Source organism: Myodes glareolus, chromosome 14 (genome assembly GCF_982192425.1).
Source record: "Myodes glareolus chromosome 14, mMyoGla1.1, whole genome shotgun sequence".
In the NCBI taxonomy this organism is placed as follows: domain Eukaryota; kingdom Metazoa; phylum Chordata; class Mammalia; order Rodentia; family Cricetidae; genus Myodes; species Myodes glareolus.
The window spans coordinates 76,923,991-76,946,318 of NC_142039.1; the positions used below are offsets into that span (position 1 = coordinate 76,923,991).

The 22,328-nt window shown below is 43.4% G+C and overlaps 1 long non-coding RNA gene across 1 annotated transcript; it reads right to left on the reverse strand.

Annotated features, from left to right (window-relative positions):
• Positions 1-3,772: 3,772 nt before the first annotated feature.
• LOC146892137 (uncharacterized) lies at positions 3,773-22,272 on the reverse strand. The gene is made up of 3 exons (XR_015005255.2): positions 22,168-22,272; positions 11,743-11,870; positions 3,773-7,064 (listed from the first exon to the last, which is right to left on the reverse strand). It is a non-coding gene; the product is annotated as an uncharacterized LOC146892137 (long non-coding RNA).
• Between the last annotated feature and the right edge of the window lie 56 nt (positions 22,273-22,328).

Below are 22,328 nucleotides of genomic sequence, written 5' to 3' on the forward strand. Positions count from 1 at the left end.
CCATTAACCATGACCATGTGTCTCCGAACTAAATAAAAAAGGTTTCAAATACACACACACACACACACACACACACACACACACACACACCATATATAATATATACATACACACACACATATATATATACATACATACACAGTGTGTGTGTGTGTGTGTGTGTGTGTGTGTATTCTAGAAGAAAACGATGGTCAAGTAGATATCATATATCCCAAAGTTCTCTTTGTTAAATGGCCTATGTTCTCCCCCACTTTAAACTGAAGAATTTTTTTATGAGGTTGAAAGCAAACACAATAGGTACCTTGAACTGAGCACTGGACTTTCTGCCAGGTACACATTAAGTGCTCATATTAATCTTTAATATTAATTTCAAAGACCATACAGTTAGCATCTTAGTCCTCACGGTAGAAGAGAACACATCCTCAGAAACGATCAATAGCTGGCTCAATGTGAAAACATTTAGCATCTTAGTCAGGATTTGAACCCAAAGCCGATGTATGCATAGTAGCAGTTATAGCTACTAAGATTGCTGGTAACCCAGAAACCAAATAGGCTCCTTAGAGTCTTCAGAGAGCATGGGCCTGTGGATGACTTGATTTTAGACTTCCAGATTCCAGAACCATCCGTGGATTTCTGTCACTTTAAGTCAGGCTCTCCGTGATCCCAAAGAACGCACCATACAACCATATTATTACAGGGATTTTGGAAAAATAGAAAGAACTTTAAAAATGCTTTCAATCCTACATCCCAAAGCCAGTCACTACAAACTATGAATTTCCAAATCTTCTTTGATTCTTTTTGAAGAATCCCATTTATTTCCGTGTTTCAAAATAGAGGCTGGAAACAAGGCTCGGTTGGTAAAGGACTTGTCTAATGTACATTAGGTTTGATCCCCAGAAGCTCACAATCCTTGCATGGTGGTACACACCTATAATGCTAGTAGTAGAAAAATGGATACAGCAGATTAGATGCTTGGGGCATCCTCAGCTTCAAAGTGAGTTCAAGGCCAAGTTGGGCTTCATGAGACCTTTTCTTAACACAACAAGAAAATAGTAATGATTCTGCATTTCCTCTCTTGGTGGGTGTGCAGTGAAAATGGTTGAAATTTCCAGAATATCTGAAGATTTAGTCACCATCATCCTGATTTAAGCTCTTTGAAACAGAGCAGGTGAGGACCATAGTCCCATAGTTGGTTTGGAACCCTGACACTGAATCAAACAGCTGGCCATGGAGAGATCTCCAGGAGGTGGCAGGATGGGTCATGAAACCATTAACACCCCTGGAACTACAAGCCAGTGACTTCTCTGGTATAGCCAGCAAACCTGGACCTTTCTAAACAGCCCCTCCGAAAGAGCAGCCAGACCCCTAGCTGGAAAGAGAGGCCACGTGGGGTGGGGGTGATTGCTTTCCAACTTTGTGTGGTCTTTTATTCTTGTTAAAGAGGGAAACCTTGGATTACAATGCCAAGCTTTTTCTAAAGACCTTGGAGATGTTTGTTAGCTATTTCAACACATCAGTATCACCTCACCATTCTGTCTTCTGTTGGTCTGAGAATTCCAGGCAGGCACCTCTCAGGGTCAGTACTATTTAGATTGTGAATACAAACAGGGGCCGAAATAGAGAGAGCGCAGAAGGAGTGACGAAGTAGCACAATGGGCTCCTTTCCTCCTGTCAAGCTTACCATCTCTTGCCTCTGTTTCAAAGTGCTGGCCTCATGGACATGCTCACTATGCCCCACGACCTATTTCTATAGCCACTCACTGGCGACATGAGCCTCATGTTCCCTTCACTCTCTGGCCCTAAGAGTCCTTCCTTGCTTTAGTTTTGTTTCGTTTTTTGTCTTTTGTTTTATGTGTATTATATGCCACCCTTTTACATGTGATGGACAGATCAAATGAGAAAATGGCTTAAAAACCATAATTCAGTAGTTCTATTTCAAAAACACCGTTTCATGCGTATAGCTGAGCCGTGAGTGACTCCCAAACACTGTTGGGTCATAGTTACCAGCAAGTCTGTTAAAACGTGGGTCAGGCTTTGGATTTCAGTATGACAATTTCTTAGAAAATTAGAAAAGAACCTACCTCAAGACCCAGAAAATATAAGAAAAGATGCCCAATCGTATCACAGGAGCATGTGCTCAGCTATGTTCATAGCAGCATTGTTTGTCATAGCCAGAACGTGAAAACAACCTAAATGCCCCTCTACCGAAGAATGGATAAGGAAAATGTAGTACATTTACACAATGGAGTACTACACAGTAGAAAAAAATAACGACATCTTGAAATTTGTGGGCAAATGGATGGAGCTAGAAAACAACGTATTGAGTGAGGTAACCCAGACCCAGAAAGACAAATATCATATCTACTCACTCATGAGTGGCTTTTAGACATAAATTTAAAAAAAAAAAAACAGCCTACAGTTTACAATCCCAGGGAACTTAGGCAACAAAGAGAAACCTAAGAGAGACATACATGGATCTAAAGCACATGGGAAGTAGAAAAAGAGAAGATCTGAGTAAATTAGGATCAAGGGGACCATGGGAGAGGGTAGAAGGGAAGTGGAGACAAATACACCTCAATAAAACAATAAAAAAATAAAAACGTGGGTCAGGAAGGTCCGCCCTGGAGTTTCTGGTTCCGTAAGTCAAGGTGGGGACAGAAAATGTGCAACTGAGCCCCTCCCAGTGCTGCTGTCATGCGGACCCTGAGAGAGCTGCCTGCTGGGGCCACCTCAGGACAACCTGGTACCTGAGACACAAAATTCAGAAGTCTTTCTACAGAAGTGGAAATGCTGTTCCAGTCTCCTTCTCCTGGGTGTGGGTGCTTGCATTGTCTAAATGTTACCGCCATACTAATTATGTCATTCCTAGTAGAAATAGCTTTTTCTTTTTAATTCTGTGTATGAATATGTGTCTGTATGGGTATGTGAAGCATAATTAATAAAAACTCAGAGACAGAAATTGGGGTTCAACCTGAAGACCCAAAAAGCAAAGCAGTCAGCCACTGACTCTTACCTTGACCTCCGTTCGAAATGGTGATCCTGCATCCAGGAATCTCAGAATAAGACTGTGTCTGAGAGCTGTCTCCTCCTATTTTATAATCCTCTCTAGTTCTGGGATTAAATGCATGCACCACTGGGAATAAAAGCATGTACCACCAGTTTCTATGGCAACTAGTGTGGCTATTGGCTAATTAAAGGTTTGTGTTACCACTGCCTGGCTGTAAGGCTGACCAGTGTGGCTGTTTTATCCTCCCAATCCTTGTGCAAGCTTTATTTATTAAAATACAATTGAAATGTCACTAGAGGTATGTGTATATGAATTCAGGTGGAGGCCAAGAAAAGGCATCTGATTCCTTGGACCTAGAGTTACAGATGGTTGTGAGCCTCCTGAAGTGGGTGCTGGGAACTGAACTTAGGTCCTCTGAGTGAGCAGCAATTGCTCTTTACCACTGAGCCATCTCTCTAGCCCCAGCATTTTCTGGCTTCTGGTGCCATCTTATCCCACTGACTTTTCCTAGTGGAAATGAACAATGGTATCAACAAAGCCTACAGGATATCCTCAAAGTATAAAGAAAAGCTCACTGAAGGCCAGGACCTAGCTTCAAACATGGACATGTCCTCCCAGGGCATGTTTGTGTCTGTGATTTCAACCTCTTGCCAATATTTATTTCATATAGAATTCAACTATCTTCATATAATGTCTTTGTATAGTTGGCCTATTTCTTGTTTATTGTATATCCTTGTCAATACTGCAAAACATGAAAGACCAGGCGACTTGCAAAGAACAAGGTTTATTTAGCTCAGATTCTAGAAGCTGAGAAGTCCAAGGGCACAGCACCGCATGAGAGTCCTCTTGCTGGTGGGAGTCTCTGTTGAATGCCAAGACAGAACAGGACGCTATGTGCCGTAGCAAACTGCAAATTAAAAAGCTACTAATTAAATCTTGGGGGCCTCACTCTCATGACCCCATCTAAACCCAAATGATTCACCAATTCATGAGCATATGATTTTGGAGACATTTTTCTGTATAGAGGAAATTGGGGGGGGCACATTTAAAATTCAATACCCCTATGCTTCCCTTTACCCAAATGTAAAGAGAGGGACTTTTGTTTATTTTGATGTTCCAGTGGAAGGTAAAAAGGCATTCAGGTATTGTGTTGAATACAGGGTGAGGTGCCAGTAGTGTGTTTCTTTCCTGACCACCTAGGATTTTGTGAGGTTCTTTGTATCCGAGACTATTTAATAGCTGCCAGAATGACGGGAAGATTGTCTCTTTGTTCTATCAAAATATACACAAACAATTTTGAACTATAAAACCCAGGTATTTCAGGAGGGAGACCCTAAATCTCTGACTCCCTCCTAACCTAATCAAAATCCACACAATTTAACCAAGAGTCAAATGGCCATAGAATTGGAGAACCAACAGAGTTAGTGCTGGCAGAGACTGAGAGATTAAGAGTCAGGATGGCCCATGTAGAAACAGAAAGACCCTCATTGTCCCCTACAGTTGACTGGAGATTAGATAAGGAGGGCAGGTCCAGTCTTCTCTCATAGGCTGGGCTTCCTGCGTAGGTTTTCTTCTTGGCCCCTCTAACTGTGGATTCCAGATAATACCCTCCCACTAAGGTATGTGGGACTTCATAATACATGGTGACTGGTGACTATCTCCTGGCTTAAACGGAGGGCCTACCCAAGGCACTCGATTGACCTTCATCTGACTCGGGTTTTGATTCAGACTATGCATGAGACACGATTTCCTGTCTGCAGCCCTCCCTGCATTTACTGCAGGCTGCAGTTTCTGAGTTTGGGACTGTGCTTATGCTTAGCAGCCTGACAATCAACCTGCTTTTTGTTTGATTCGTCTGTTTGGGATATTGGCTTTTTGTAGCCCCCACACACGTGAAACAAACACCCATCTGCCTCTGGATCCTGAGTACTGGCATCACAGGCCTGTGCCACCACACCCGAAGTCATGATTTAGGTTCTGAAATTGCACGGATCATAGGTTTAGAAAGAGTGATTCAAGAAAATGATTTAAGGCTCAGCATGGAAGACCTCAATAGACTAGGAAGACGTACTAAGAAAGTCTCATGGAGGGATATAACAGCTAGAGCTCAGAGAAGGTATAAACCAGAGAAAACAGACGTGGACACTCAATAAATGCTCTCAACATAACCAGAGTAAATAGATGTGGACACTCAATAAATGCTCTCCACGTCTAACGAGTGAAAAGACATCATTAGCAGAATTAACATCTCTTGAATGTTGACACCCAGCAGGCAGCCAGCCAAGGGCTTCATCTTCTGCGACCTTCAATTCCCTTCTGAGCCGTGCAGCGCATGGGGTGTTGAATCACAGAAAACTGCTATTTTATGCATCATAAGCGATCGAATAAAAACAACATCATTTGGCTCAAACTAAAAGTCATCATTGCCATGAAAACAGTGCAGCTGCAGGGTCTGAAGCCAAACTGCTTTTCTTCCCACTACACTAAGGCTAAACTTAGGAAAAGCCGCAAGCAACCGCCCTGTTTGCACGACAGCGGCCAACATTTCTTTTGATGATCTGTACTTCCCTGCTCCTCCTTTCTAGTCATAAATAATGCACTTTAGGAAGCTGTAAGTACCTCTTGAAAGAACCCTGAACACTGAAGGAACCACAAATGTCTGTTTTCAGGTTATCAAACTTTAATGGTGCTGTTTTGTTACAAAGTGCAGCAATCCTTTCAAAGAGACCCTTCCAAGAACTCATTATGTGCTTATAAAATAATAAGGCACTTCAGCAAGTGTCGAGCGAAAGGCAATCCCCTCCTTACAGCAGCATGCAGTATTCCCTAATTAAGTTTTTAAATCTTAAGCAAGCAGCGATGCTTCCGCAAGCAAGAGTGAATCAGGCATAAAGTAAGTTGGAGTGAGGGACTCCCCAGAACATGATTCAAAAGTAAGTTAATTCATACGTGTACCAATCACTCCTCCCGCAATGGCTGTGGTGCCTGTGGTTCGAAGGTTGGCTGTCCCTTAACTGACTGTGAACACCATCAAGCTGAACTTATGAAGTCACTCTCCTGATCCCTCCTTTCCTCGCCTTTTTCTTTTCTGGGCCGTTGTATGAAGCGCATCTCCTGGTTCTCAGGGCTTCTGTCCCTGGCTCATGTACCTCTGCTGGGTCCTAGGACCACCTATTAACTGGTTTTCCCCTCGATTGCTTAGCACCGACAGTAGAATCTTCCAAAAAGTGAGATAAATGATGTCAAAAGGCATCTTGAGTGCTCAACCATAAGTGGACTTCCATATCACCCTCTCTGAGGTTCAGGGAGCATTGCAGAGGTGGGAGAAGAAAGAATATAAGAGCCAGAGGAAGAGGCAGGGGGCAGAATTGCTGTGGGACATGACCTGGCTGCTGTGACTTCCTGCACAACAAGGTCATGGCAGGTTCATGGCCCCAACCCTCCTGCATAATTGTGTGCAGTTAATGGCTAACAGGGAAGAGAAGAGAATTTTCTTCAGTGATGTAGTTTCTGGTAAGGTACCCAGACTCTGGTCTCTGGTAACAAGAAGCCTTCATCTATGCTCCTGATAAGAAACGCTAATGAGAAACTCTTGGGTCTCTCTCTCTCCTCTCTCTCTCTCTCTCTCTCTCTCTCTCTCTCTCTCTCTCTCTCTCTCCTCTCCTCTCCTCTCCTCTCCTCTCTCTCCCCTCTCTCTTGGGATTTGAATTCGGGTCCTTAAGTTTACAGATCAAGCAGTCATATCCAGCAAGCCATATCCAAGCCCGATCATAGATTTTTAAAGACTATTGTGTTCGGATGGGGCACTTGCAGCCCTGGGATCTTTACCTAGTGCCTAGCTGTGCAGCTTTACCTAGTGCCTAGCTGTGCAGCCAGGCTTCTCCAGATGCTTCTGAGTGTCCCCACCTTAGTGCACTTGGCTTCTGGGTCTGGCTGAATGTGCTATTCTTGAGTCCCCAATTTCCTGCCCAGACTTCCTTCCTCAGCACATGCCGCCACCACTGGTGAGGTCAGACTCCCGTAATAGATCCTGGATCCCAAACCTCTTCAGCTGGACCTTGATGGAAACAGTAAGGATTCCACTTGTCAGTTTGTTGCTCTTTAATTTTACTGCGTACCCACAATCCTTTGAATGAAACAATACAGAGCAGTACAATAAGAAAACAAAGAAATGGCCCCAAATCCTGTCTACTCTTGTCAGAAAGGGGGGATTCGGTGATAATTTCCCACACGTCTACCTTTGCAGGAAAAGAAGCAGACTAAATTAGGGTAAATAGTTAAATGTTAAATGTTGCAGCATTTTGACCTGGGTTCTATTTGTAGATTTTTTTTTTCTTTCCTCAACCAACCAGGGCCCTGCAGTGTTCTGGGTAGGTGCTCAACCACTGAGTTACAGACTCAACTTTAAAGTATCTTTCGAAATATATGCATTTCCCATTCCCTCCATGAGGTTCAAGGTGTGTTAGGGAGAATTTTAGGTGGCATTTCCTTTCATCCTAATTAATACCAATAGAAAATATTTTGTTTCAATTACAACTAGAATTACAAGAACCTCCCATCTCAATCTGAAGAAACAGCCAACATGCCTTCATTTCATGCTCTGTTTGCATCTTAAGTATCTGCACTTTTCCCCAGAAGAATAGCCTCTCGGGGAGAGTCTGGATGCACTTTCAGTGAGATGTTGCAGTGACAGCCCAGCAGAAGAGCAGTGGAAGCACTCCAGACTTCAGTTCCATACCAACCCTGGACAGCCCAAATGCCCAAATGCCACGCGAAACACTGGAACATTCCTTCCTTCCTTCCTTCCTTCCTTCCTTCCTTCCTTCCTTCCTTTCTTCCTTCTTTCCTTCCTTTCTTCCTCCTTTCCTTTCTTTTCTCTCCTCTCCTCTCCTCTCCTCTCCTTTCCTTTCCTCTCCTTTCCTTTCCTTTTCTTATTCCTGTACAGGACTCCCTTTCATTTGCTTTGCAGAAACATATTAAAAGAGAAAAGTTTGGGCTCTTTTCTTTTTACCACAGCTAGGTCTCATGACCTCCCAAATCTACAATTTTTTTCTTGGAATTCTATTTATATTCTGTGTGCTGATCATAGTCCATATGTGTCAGCCTAGATGTGAAATATGCAGCCTCCCCTGAGAAAGTACTAACAGAAACAGGACTGTGACCCTTAATCCCAGCGTGCTGGAAGCTGAAGCTGGTGGATCACAAGTTAGAAGTCAGCCTGGGCTACACGCTGAGATCTGTCTCAATATAATAAAATAATAGAATAAACACCTGACACAAGGTCTGGGTCCTGATGAACTTTACTAAGTTATCTTGATGTTTCTTTAAATTGTGTGTGTAAATACATGGTTATGCATATGCATTCGTGTGCATGTTTATGTATATATGAATACATGGTAATGTGTATGTGTACATGTAAATACATAGTCATGCATATGTGTGTATACACGTATATTGTATACACGGTCATGTATACATATATGTATACATGGTCACACATATGTGTACATGTGTGTGAATGCATGGTCATGCATGTGTACGTGTGTACACACACGTGCACTTAGAATCAAGAACTCCAAACTGGCTAGCCAGTGAGCTTCAGGCATCCCAGCACTGGGATACAGGCCAACACCATTACCAGCTTCACATGGATGCTGGAAATTCAGTAGGGTCTTCCTCCTTGTATGCCAAACACTTTACCAACTGAACTATCTTCCCAGCTAAGATTTTTGCAGAGACCAAATGAAATTATGTGATAGAAACTTCAAAATAATTGAATCCAGGATTACCTGCCCTGAAAAACCCTTTGGTCCTTTCATTCTCAGAGGAAAAGTTTCCTTGCTGCCCTCTGAATAATTTTCTTCTCCAAGAGTCTTCGACAAAGAACAAAAACCTAACAGTCCTATAGCGAAGGTCACCCATGCCTCACACCCGTGCCCACCACTCACTACCCAGATGTGTGGCTGCCACCTGCTGCAAGCCTGTTCCCCTGCAGTGGTGCAATGCTCTTTTCTTTGGGCATCGTGCCATGAGTGTCAGGAAATCAATGTTCCCAGGGTATGGCCCTCAGCAAGTGATGGATGGGAGCGGAGACATAAATTCTTCATCTTCTCCGCTGATGGCTGAGGGCAGGAATGACTGTGGTATTCTCTAGACGCTCCACCAAACCTCCCAGGAGAACTGATTCCAGTTGCTCACCAAGGCAGCCTTCTTCCAAATAGACGATAGTTTGCCTTCCGAGACTTCCCTGTCTTACCTCCCCATCTCCAGTGCTTCCTAGAATCATCCAGAGGTGCTTGTACTCAGAACTTTGCTGTAGGTGCTCACCAGAAGATTCCCTCTATCTGAGAGTAAATTCCTAACTCCCAAAACAATAAATGCAAGCTTATATGGAAATAAAGTCTTTCTGGGATGACCAAATTAAATATGCTCTCCCCAAGCTAGAGAGGACCCTAATTTGGTATGACTGGCACCCCTATAAGAGTAGAGAAGTGGGAAGAGACCTATAGAGGAGACCACAGGGAAAGAGAAAGCCATGTGACAACAGACAGTGGATTGATGCAGCTGCAAGTTGAAGACTATTACTCACTCAAGAAGCCTAGAGAGGAGTCCCCCTAGAGCCTTCAAAGGGAGTGGGACCCTGCTGACACTTGATCTCAGGCTTCTAGGCTCCAAAAGTGTGAGACAATCCTTTTCTGTCATTTAAGGGCACTCAGTTTGTAGCACCTTGCATGAGAACCCTTGAAAGCTAAGTTATCTATCCTATGTATAACACTTTCCTCAGAACATAATGATAACAACAACCACTTTGTATCTTCATTTCCCAACTTTCTGGTTCAGGAGTTTTGGCAGGGCTCAGCTCGGCAATGCTTCTGTCCCATTTGTTTTCATCTGGGGTCTGTTCTCTGGTGTTCAGCAGACAGGTAGGTAAATCTAGAGCATCCAGCACAGCCTTGTTCCTTTCCTGCTGCTTTTGAAGACTGCAGGAAACAGACAGGAAGTCTGACCCAGCAGGGCGTCAAGCCCAGAGAGCCTGAACAGGGTCTCTCCCACATAGCAGGATGAAGGTCGCCACACTCTTCTGTGATATTTGGGGCTCCCAGGGACAAGGTTTGCCAAGGCACCCAGGTAGACACCACAAGGCTTCTTGGAAGTCTCAGGATATCACTTCTACCACATCCCTGGCTTTCTAGATCAGAATCTAGTCTAGGCTAAAGGGAATAGGGATTAGACTCTGTGTCACAATGGGGCAGAGTAGCAACGAGGTGTGACCATCTTTAATGTGCCCCACTGTGTCTCCACTACAAGTCTAGTGGACCAGGCTCCCACCAGTTTCTAGGGTCATCACACGTGTGCATTCACTTCTGCTGTCCAGCATTCCAGGACTCTTGCTGTTTTTCTAATGTTCCATGTTCCATCTTGCTCTGCGCTTTTCAAAAATTCCATTTACCAATTTAAAATAAAGTTTTTAAGAATACACAATAGGTGTCCATCCTCTTCTCTGCATTTCACCTCATACTTGCTCACCTGGGAAAAGATCCCACCCTTGAAGTGTCGCCATTTCAGCACAGACCCTTCTCCCTCTCCCCTGTTCCTGCTCTGGCAGCTGGTTATGCATCTTCCTAAGTTCCTCAGTGGGGGAGCCATCCTTTCCTACTCCCGTATCATCGTATTAAAGCATAAGTGAATTGTCATTGACCCAAAGACTCCCTCAACACAAAAGTCTATTCAATGAAGCAAACCATTGGAATTTGACATCAATGTTCTTCTGTCATTTATGAGTGACTTTCTTAATGTCAGTCATCTCAATGCATGAATTTGCCATCTAGCTATTTTCAAGGTAAACGTAAAATCAAAACAAGAGGTCCTAGAGAGATGGTTCAGGAAAGGGCTTGTCACGCAAGTTTGAGGATCTGAGTTCAATCCCCAGCACTCACCTGAACGAAAGGGGGAAAAAAGACAGACTTGGTAGCACACTTTTGCATTCCTAGCACTGGAGCCCTAGAGACAGGCAGATCCCAGAAACCAACCAGACCAGCCAGCTTAGTCTGCGTGTCGAGTTTCACCGTAGTTAGTAACCCTGTCTCAACAAAAGGACTGGGGGTGACACTACCTGAAGGATGGCACCGAGGTTGTCCCCTGGCTTTCCCACATGTGAACAAGCTCCAGGTTCAACTGAAAGAGCTTGTCTCAATCACTGGGGAGAAGTACAATGTAGGAAGACCCCCAGTGTCAACCTCGTGGGCCTCCACACACATGGTACACACACCTGCTCAACCATGTACCCATGCTCATATAAACATGGTTATACCCACATGCGTACACGGACAGGTGTTTGGTGTCTTACTATAGCAGACCTCTTTGTGGTCCTTCATCTTGTTCTTGCAGCATAAAAGAAGTCCCGATTGCTGCAAACACAGATGATATCCAGAAACCCAGCCAGAGTTACTGCTTACCAACAGGGACAGCTCGGAGCAACACTGCAGGCTTTCGGAATACACTTGCGTCAAGGACCAAAGAGCAAATGTTTTAGGTTTTGTAGGCCAAGCGGAAAAGGCAGAATATTTTATGAACACACCAATGTACCCATTGAAACATCTCACAAATATCATTGAGTCAGAGACACTGGAGCAGATTTGGACAATGTGCTAGGTTTTCTACCCTCTGGAGCAGTGGACCAAGAACAAGACTTCAGGTCAGGAGAACACAGCATGATCCCTCTGCAGTCACCTTACCATATAACCTTTAGCAGTCGTCTCCAAAGCAGAGGCCGCTAGTGGGCATCCTACCCACGACGGGGCTCATCTGAGGGCTGGGACGTGCTTGCCTTGCAAGAATGATGGCCTGAGTTTGATCCCAAAACCTGCATGTAAAAAAGCAAACCAGTCAGATAGAGCGGTGCTTGATTGTAATGCCAGCACTGGGAGGTGGAGACAGACAGATCCCTGGGGCTGGGGGGCTGGGCAACCCAGCCTATTCAGTGAGCTTCGGGCAGTGCCCAAGGAACGACACACGAGATTGTTATCTGCTTCCGCACACATGTGCACATACACATGAACGTGCATACACATAGACATGTACACGTGCGTGCACACACACACACACACACACACACACACACACACAGATCAAAGGAAAAGAGAACATGAGTCGGAGAGAACTGGGCCTGAAGCTCTAACACCACCATCGTGATATTTAATGCTGACCCTATACATAAAGCAAGGAGACAGGAAAAGTGGCTTTACTGGAGGCCTAGACCAGCATCTGCTCTGCATCAGGACCAAAGGTCCTGTCACAGTGACACAGTTCCTCTGTGAGTTAAATGAAGTGGGGCTCAAGCCCTGTGAACCAGGAATGCCTAAGTACAGATTATAGTAATAATGCCCTCCCGGGGCTTCTGAATCTGAGCGATTTTCCAGTTGGCCTATTTACCTTCTAGGAAAGTCGTTCCGAAGTGTCATGAGCATTCTGCAATTCTTGGAATAAGTACACAGTAGAAATACCCTGATCGAGTACCAGCAATCCCAACCAGAGAAGCACAGCAGCGGGGGCACACTGGTACCCCCAGAATCCCAACCGGAGAACAGCGGCAGAGGCACACTGGTACCCCTAGAATCCCAACCAGAGAAGCACAGTGGCGGGGGCATACTGGTACCCTCAGAATCCCAACTGGAGAAGCACAGTGGCGAAGGCACACTGGTACCCCAGAATCGGAGAGGAGGTAAAGGCCAAGCAGCCAAATGACGCTCCAGTGAACCCTCCTTGTCGAATCTTGGAGAGTTTTGCTAGAATCAAAAGATAATCATGTGAAAACCGTCTGCATGCACGTGTATGCTCAAAGTCTGCCGGTCACTTTTCTTGTTGTTGTCGTTAGAGATCTATCCTCAGATGCCTCCAAAGTGTGATATTCTTTAAAAATATGCCTATACTCGAGAGCTTAGTTGGAGGTTCTAGCAGGGGAACACAGTCTTGACAGAAGACAGGCACTCCTTTGTTTGGGAAAGGTCGTCCTCTTTGACCCTGCACAGCTTTGGAAGGGACGCACATGGAGCGGCAAGTGAGAAAGCAGGAAATCCAAGAGGAATCCCATTGAGGGCCCAGCAGAAGCCAGAGGTCTTGAACCAGACCAATGACTCACTCACTGCAGTAAGTAAAGATACATGGTCTAAAGGATACACCAGGTGACTCACTGGGTTACACTGTGGCTTCCATGATGAGAATTTTTTTTTCTTTTCTTACACTTTATTTTGTTTTGTGGGGGAGGCTGCAGGGGCAGAGGGCGGATGTGAAGAGATGTGGAGATGAATGGGATCAGGATGCATGATGTGAAATCTACAAAGAATCAATAAAAAGCTTCTTGAAATATGTTTACGCTTATACTCAAGCTATACAGTGTGAAAGCACATAAACCTGAAGATCCAGCTCAATGATGCAAGTGTACACCCCTTGAAGCATGCCACCCACATTGAGAAACAAGACGCTTATTCTATAGAGATCACCAAGCCTCCCTTCCAGCCACCACCCCATCCTCAGAGGCAACCACTGTCCCAACGCTCCACAGATTGTTGCCTTTCCTGAATTTCCCACCAATGCTAGGAAAAAGTACATACACATACTTTTGTTCAACATATTCTTAAAATTCAGCTGTGTTTCTTGGATAAGCAGTTGGCCTCTCTTCCCTCTGTGTTAGGACATGTACCTTCCTTTAGTTGGTAAAGACTTTCTAATCCCACCGTGATAGCAGGATTTGGGTTGAACCACTTCACCCCCAGGCATGATTTCTGATCTTGATCTCTGTACCATCTTTTCCCCTCATGCTTTGAGAATTATAAAGTCATTTACCAGATTGTCATTCCCAAAGCGGTCAAGGTCTTTGGGGAGAAAGCCTTCAGTGAGCTTAGCATTCAGTACTCTGTTTATCTTTGAATCAAAAGTCTGCTTGTTCTGTATTTAACCATTTTATTTACATAGAAAACAGAAGGCAAGACCAGATAAGCTTCCCAACATGGGAGCCTGGGCGGTGCTTTAAGACAAAAGGTCCACATTCTGCCTGTAAGACATAGAGAACAGAATGGAAAACCCCACTGAGCACTTTCTTGGCCTTGTGCCAGCCCTCTGAACACTTAAGATACATCTATTTTTTAAAGGCAACTGTTCTAGCACTTAGGCCGTGTTTCCTCTTGCTAATATGGTCCTTTCTTGCCTTCCATCCAAAAACAGATTGGGAATAAAGGAAGATATATTCCATCCACAGTTTCATTTCACCCATCATCTGTTCATTTTCAGCTAAGGATACCATTTATAGGTCTTTAAATATCAATGATGGTGCCAAAGAACATGCGAAAGGTGCAGTATCTGAAGCCCAAACTGATTAAGAAATCCTACAGATCTTCAGGGCAAGGTGGAGTACCTTGAAATTAGTGGCACTGGTCTGTCAATGTCTCTTCCTAGAGGTGTCCTTCCCCCACCCCAAAGACATGAATGAGCTCATGGGAAGCTATGCCTACCAACAACCCACAGGTGAATCTCTGAGATATTTTCTTCCATTGTTCTGATACAATATAAAGCTGGCTCTGAATCCTTTAGAAACTGGAAAGGGGAAATGATGGATGGGCTGTCCCTTGAGTCTTTATCATCACCACCCTGCAATCTACAATCACCATAATCTGCCAGCAGGATATCTCACAGTGCTGAAGGCCAGCAGACACTGTCCCAGCATTTATCCTTGTGTTCCTGGGTCCACCCATAAGCCGGTAAAATACGGTTTTATTTCCACGGTAAGAGAGAGACAGTAAATGAATTATGTGAGTCTGGGAATTAGAAGTGGCCTGACCTCTTGGTTTTTTTTTTCCTTCGGTTCACACTGAATGTTGTTTTAACATACCAGAATATTTTACCATCTTTTAATGAGAATAACTAAAAAGCACAGCCCTTATTTTAACATATATTAAACACAAAGCCTTGCCCATAGGATCAGAAAATCGTTGCTTGGTGTGTTCAAGGGAAGTGGCTGAAAGCAATCAGGTATTTGGTACATGATCTATCTTGCTGCACCCCATCAGAATACAAGCTTCCCAAGGGTGCCGGTTCTGTCTTCTTCGTGCATTGTTATAGCCCTGAGTGTAGACCAGTGCCTAGCATGCAGTAGGTTATCTATAGATACCTGTCAAAAATATGAGGGTTTGAGAAATGGAAGAATGGGGGACAGAAGAGAAGAGTAACCTCAGCCAAGGCCGGGGCAGGGTGTTTCATCTTCTAGCAGAACAACCATGGTCCTCATTAGACCAGCTGTGTCTGCTTTCCAAAGATCGTTAAAGCCGGACTTGAGGACTGTTGACACTCCCTCAGAGAAGGATCCTCGCCTGAATATCTAGCCATTCATCAGAAATTCTGCCTTCATTTCATGAAGCCTTACTCTAGGGATGGAACTACAGTATATAGACGGGGCAGACTGGCAGAAGGCAGCTCTGTTTACACAGCCATGGGAAGCCATCATCCACCGTAGGTACATTCCACATTCCCTCCACTCAAGCTGCTTTAGAGTCACCACTTCCCTGTCCCTAACCCATTGCCCTACCTGCTCTTTAACCAGGCATTATAAACTTTGGTTTGACATTGGGACCTTACAGGGAGGGGTAGACTTGGCTTAGTCCCCTCAAGGAGAAAATTGTTATAGCAAAGTGATTCAGTTGGTAGAGCATTTGCCTAGAATACTGGACTCCCTTTTTAAAAGTAAATTATTTTATTTAATTAACACTTATTTTGCAGACAGACCACAGTTTCTCCTCTCCCTTCTCCCGTTCCCTCCCACACTGCCCCTATGACTTCCATCCAGCCCCCTTCCCCATTCATCCCTCCTCTGTCTCCATTCAGAAAGGGCAGGCCTCCCATGGACTTGAATAAAGCATGGCAAATCAAGTTGAGGCAGAATCAAGCATACACACACCCCCACCCCCGCCACCAGCCATCAAGGCTGAGCTAGGAAATCCAGCAAGGGGAACAGGTTCCCTCCTCAAAGCCGGCAAAGCACCAGAGACAGGTCCAGATCTCACTGCTAGGAGCCTTACAAACAGACCAAGCTACCTGTCACAGGCACGCAGGGGGCTTAGGCTCGCCTCAGGCAGCCTCCCTATTTGTTGGTGCAGAGTCCATGAGCTCCCATGTGTTCAGGTCAGCAGTCTCTGTGGGTTCCCCCATCATGAACTTGGTCCCCCAACTCATACAATCCTTCCTCCCTTTCTTCAGGAGGAATTTCAGAGCTCGGCCCAGTGCTTGTCTGTGGATCTCTGAATCTGTTTCGGTCAGTTACTGGATAAAGGTTCCATAAATGACAATTAGGGTAGTCACCAATCTATTACAGTAGATGGCATCCTATAGTTCAGGCACCCTCTTCACCATAGCTGGGGGATCCTTATGGGATTCCTGGGAGTTTCCCTGGCACCAGGTTTCTCCTTAACTCCTGAAATGCCTCCAACCCATCAAGATTTCTCTTTCCTTACCCTGCCCCTCCATCCTGCCCCCAAACCACCTCCTGCACCCAGTTCACCCAGCCTGCTCCCTCAAGTTCCCATACCCCCATCTCCATCACACCCTTGCCCCAGTTTACCCAGGAGATCTCTTCTATTTCCCCTTCCCAGGGAAATCCATTCCTCCCTCTTTGGGCATTCTTTCTTATCTAGCCTCTCTGGGGGTGTGGATTGTAGGTTGGTTATCCTGTACTTTAATATCCACTTATGAGTGAGTACATACCATGTTTGTCTTTCTGGGTCTGGGTTACCTCACTCAGAGTGATTTTTTTCTATTTTCATTCATTTACCTGAAAATTTTATGAAGTTATTGTTTTTAACAACTGAGTAATAATTCAGGGTGTAAATGTACCACAGTTTCTTTATCCATTCTCTAGTCGAGGGACATCTAGATTGTTTCCAAGTTCTGGCTATTACAAAAAATGCTGCTATGAACATAGTTGAGCAAGTGTCCTTGTGGTGTGATTGAGCACCCTTTGAATATATGCCAAGGATTGGTATAGCTGGGTCTTGAGGTAGATTGATTTCCAACTTCCTGAAAAAGCCCCATGTTGAATTTCAAAGGGGATGTACAAGTTTGCTCTCCTACCAGCTGTGGAGGAGTGTTCCCCTTACTTCACATCCTCATCAACATAAGTTGTCATCAGTGTTTTTGATGACATTCTGACAGATGCAAGATGGTATCTCTGAGTTCTTTTGATTTGCATTTCTCTGTTGAATAAGGATGTTGAACAACTCTTTAAGTGTATTTCGGTCATTTGAGAGTCTTCTGTTGAGAAATCTCTGTTTAGATCTGTACCCCATTTTTAATTGGATTATTTGGTATTTTGATGTCTAGTTTTTTGAGTTCTTTATATATTTTGGAGATCTGCCCTCTGTCAGAGCGGGGTTGGTGAAGATCTTTTCACATTCTGTAGGCTGTCGTTTTGTCTTATTGACAATGGACAAAAAAAAATCCTTTCCTTTGCCTTACAGAAGCTTTTTGGGCTCAGGAGGTCCCTTTTATTAATTTTCGATCTGTCTGCACTATTGGTGTTATATTCGGGAAGTAGTCTCCTATGCTAATGTATTCAAGGCTACTTTCCACTTTCTCTTCTATCAGGTTGAGTGTAACTGGATTTATGTTAAGGTCTTTGATCCAATTGGATTGAGTTTTGTGCAGGGAAATAAATATGGATTCATTTGCATTTTTCTACATGCTGGCCTCCAGTTATGCCAGCACCATTTGTTGAAGATGATTTCTTTTTCCATTGTATAATTTTGGCTTCATTGTAAAAAAAAAAAAGTGAGTGTTCATGGGTGTATGGATTACTATCAGGGTCTTCAATACGATTCCATTGATCCGTGTGTCTGTTTTTTATGCCAATACCAAGCTGTTTTTATCACTGTAGCTCTATCATAGAGCTTGAAGTCAGGGATGGTGATACCTCTGGAAATTCCTTTACTGTATAGGGTTGTTTTTAGCTATCCTGGGTTGTTTTTCTGTATGAAGTTGAGTATTGTTCTCTGAGGTCTGTGAAGAATTGCACTGGGATTTTGATGGGGATTGCACTGAATGTGTAGATTGCTTTTGGTAAGATTGCTGTTTTTACTATGTTAATTCTACCAATCCATGAACATGGGAGATCCTTCCGTTTTCTGATATCTTCTTAAATTTCTTTCCTCAAAGACTTAAAGTTCTTGTTATACAGGTCTTTTACTTGTTTGGTTAGTTACCCCAAGATATTTTATATTATTTGTGGTTAGTGTAAAGGGTGTTGTTTCTCTGATTTTTTTTCTTGGTTCATTTATAATTTATATATAGAAGGGCTACTGATTTTTTTCAGTTAATCTCGTATCCCAGCACATTATTGAAGGTGTTTGTCAGCTATAGGAGTTCCTTGGTAGAATTTTTGGGGTGATTTATGTATACCATCATATCATCTGCAAATAGTGAAACATCGGCTTCTTCCTTTCCAATTTGTATTCCCTTGATCTCCTTTTGTTGTTGTATTGCTTTAGCTAGAACTTCAAGTACTGTGTTGAATAGATATGGAGAGAGGGGACAGCCTTGTCTATGATTTTAATGGAATCACTTTGAGTTTCTCTCCACTGAATGGCTGTTAGATAGATGTATAGTGCTTTTATCATGCGTAGGTATGTTCCTTGTATCTCTGATATCTCTGTGACTTTTATCATGAAGGGTGCTGGATTTTATCAAAGGTTTTTTTCAGCATCTAATGAGATGATCATGTGGTTCTTTTTTCTTTCAGTTTGTTTATATGGCAGATTACATCTTTAATTACATACAATTTTCGTATGGCGAACCATTCCTGCATCTCTGCAATCAAGCCTACTAGATCATGGTTGATATTTTTTTATGTGTTCTTGCATTCAGTTTGCCAGTATTTTATTGAGTATTTTTGCATCAATGTTCATGAGTTATAATATTGGTCTGAAACTCTCTTTCTTTGTTGCATCTTTGTGTGGTTTAGGTATCAGGGTAACTGTAGTCTCATAAAAAGAATTTGGCAATGTTCCTTCTGTTTCTATTGTGTGGAATATTTTAGGAGTATTGGTATTACCTCTTCTTTGAAATTCTGGTAGAATTCCACACTGAAATTATCTAACCCTGGGTTTTTACTGTTCGGGATACTTTTAATGACTGCTTCTATTTCCTTAGGGGTTGTAGGTTTATTTAAATTGTTTCTCTGGTCTTGATTTAATTTTGGTATGTGGTACATATCAAGAAAATTTTCCACTTCTTTTAGATTTTCCTTTTTTGTTGTTGTTGTTGAGTACATGTTTTTGAAGTAGGACCTAATGATTCTCTTGATTTCCTCTGTGTCTGTCGTTATGTCCCCTTTTCCATTTCTGATTTTGTTAATTTGGATATTCTCTATCTGCCTTTTGGTTAGTTTGGATAAGGGTTTGTCTACTGTAGTCATATTTTTTTTTGTTCTAACAAATAAAGCTTGCATGAAGATTATAGTGCAGAGCTAGCCCCCAGTTAACCACAGAGGCCAGGCAGTGGTAGCACACACCTTTAATCCCAGCACTCGGGAATCTCATGCCTTTAATCCCAGCACTAGGGAGAAGGAAAGAGAACGTGACATGGCTGGGCAGAGAGAGGAATGTACAGCAGGCAGAGACAGGCACTCGGCCCCATTCAGTCTGGATTTTGTAGAGGGTTTTGTAGTGGCCGGCTGCTTTGCTTCTCTGATTTTTCAGCTTTCACCCCCTAATATCTGACTCTGAGTTTTTATTTTTAAGACTAATTAGGATCATGCTACAGTCTATCTTGTTGGTTTTCTCAAAGAACCAACTCTTTGTTTCATTGATTCTTTGTATTCTCTTTATTTCTATTTTGTTGATGTCAGCTCCAAGTTTAATTATTTCCTGCCATCACTCCTTCTAAGTGAGTTTGCTTCTTTTTGTTCTAGAGCTTTCAGGTGTGCTGTTAAGTCACTAGTGTGGGACTCCTTTAATTCAGTCCTAAGCACCCCAGAACTGGGAAGAGCTGAAGTGGGTGACTTTCAGCTGGGCATGGTGGCTCACACCTGGAATTCCATCACTTGAGAGGGTAAATGAGGAGGGTGGCCTTGAGCTCAAGACCAGCCTGGACTGTATACAAAGCAAGTTTCTGGCCCATGTGGGCTGCAGAATGTGCACATATCTTTACAAAAAAAATAAGAAGAAATGAAAAATCACAGCTATACCCCAACCCTAGTCTACACTTCATTTTTAAAAATGAGGAGGGGGGGGGGAACCACAGAAAAGGTAAGGATGATGGTGGCTGCTCTTTTTCCTAATGCTCAAAGCATACTCAATAGATGTATGTACTCATGAATATGCAAATGATCTATTTAAAGTTTACTGACTTGTAAGAAAAGTCTTGAATTGCCTCTTGGTGTTCTAGGAATTCAGCATTTCTCTGTGCAAATATCACACTCCTACTTGGGCACACCAGATGGTGACTTGGCTCCTCTAGAAGCAGTTGCTTCCTAAGAAGAATAAAACCTACACTCTGACAAACAGCCCTAACGCTATGTGGTTTTTCCAGTGCCTCTTTCCTTAAAAAATGGCTTGGGAGGCATGTGATGTAGATGACGCAGCTTCATGGGGCCAGACTGGAGCCATGTTACATGTCTGATTTTTATGGAAACCAGAGGCTCACAGCAAGGGTCAGGCAGAACAGACAGGAAGGAAGAGCGGATGCTGCCTGAAAAGAAGATGTCAAGACAAGGGATTGTACCAGATAGCATAATTTAATGCCTTAAAAAAAAAAAAGCTATGTGTGTCTCTTGTTTTTCCTCCTTGTCGTCTGTGTTCTGACGACTGAGAGTAAATCAGTGGCTTAACGACATTTGCAGAAAAAATTACTGTAACCCAGTGTACCCGAAAGCTTATAATTTTCCTGGCCAGCCATCTTGAGGTTTATCCCTTTCATTGCATTAAAAATGGAGACTAATTAAGACAACTGGGGCCAGAGTGGGCCAAATTGGATTTTTCTTATGGTGTTCCCTTCGTCTCACAGAGTGATGTCATTAAATGTTCAGGCTATGAAATGTTAAGGACAGCCTGTTTCCACCACAGTACAGGTCATGGAGGAATGCAAAGGAAATGGGCTGCAGAATGCCATAAAGCTTTAAAGACGCAATAAAAATCTCCACCAAGGTCGTGCAGAGCATGGGTGTTTTCTTCACTTTGTCAACGGCCTTCAAGAAGGTGAGGGGAATGTAGGTTGCAGAGGATGACTTGCCAGCACCACACCGGCATTCTGGAGATGATTTGATGGGGGTCTTCTGAATGGCCAGCTATCATCCCTAGCCTTTAATAAAGAACTGGGCACTAGGGTTGCCAAACTGTATACCTTCTTGGTAGACTGACTTGGCCCAGGCAGCTTTTGAGTCTCCAGGCTATCTTTTATGACCATTTATGATTAAGAAAACCCTAGTGTACTTTCAAAGCAGAGACATAGTCATTAAATATGCTTACTTCATTTGTTTCCATTGGCATTGGAATTTAAAGAGTTAAGAGATAAATTATAGGTCACTAGCCAAATTTGTTTAATAATGACAGTTGATTTTTTTTTTGGACTTTTGGGGACTCCTAACAGTGGGAGTGGGGGTGTTTCTGATTCTTTTGCCTAATTTTGGGACCCTTTTCCGCCTACTGGGTTGCCTCGCCCAGTCTTGATGTGAAAGTTTGTACCTGGTCTTATTGTATCTTGTGGTACCGTGTTTGGTTAATGTCCCTGAGAGGCCTGTTCTTTTGTGGGGGTTGATCTGGGAGAGAGGGGAGGTGGGGGGGCTAGGAGGAGTGGAGAAAAGGGAAGCTGAAGTTGGGATATATTGTATGAGAGAAGAATAAAAAATTTAAATACATATCAATTATACATGGCAATGAGGTCAATTACAATATTTTATACATGTCCATAATATATATAGAAGGTGGCTTGTAGCATGAGGGCCGGCTTGTTGGGGTTTCTGTCCCGCCCCATACCCCACAGCTGGCATATGCCAAAGAAAATCACTCACAAGACTCCATAAGATTATAAACTGATTGGCCCATTAGGTCAGGCTACTTAAAATTAGCTCTTATAACTTTTATTACCCCATTATCCTTATCTACGTTAGCCACATGGCTCAGTACCTTTCTCAGCTGGGCAGGTTACATGCTACCTCTTCGGTGGTCTGGGCAGGAATGTCAGAGGGAGCTTCCTGCTTCCCAGAATATTCCTGTTCTCATCGCCCCACCTCTACTTCCTGTCTGTTTGACCCACCTATACTTCCTGCCTAGCCAATCAGCGTTTT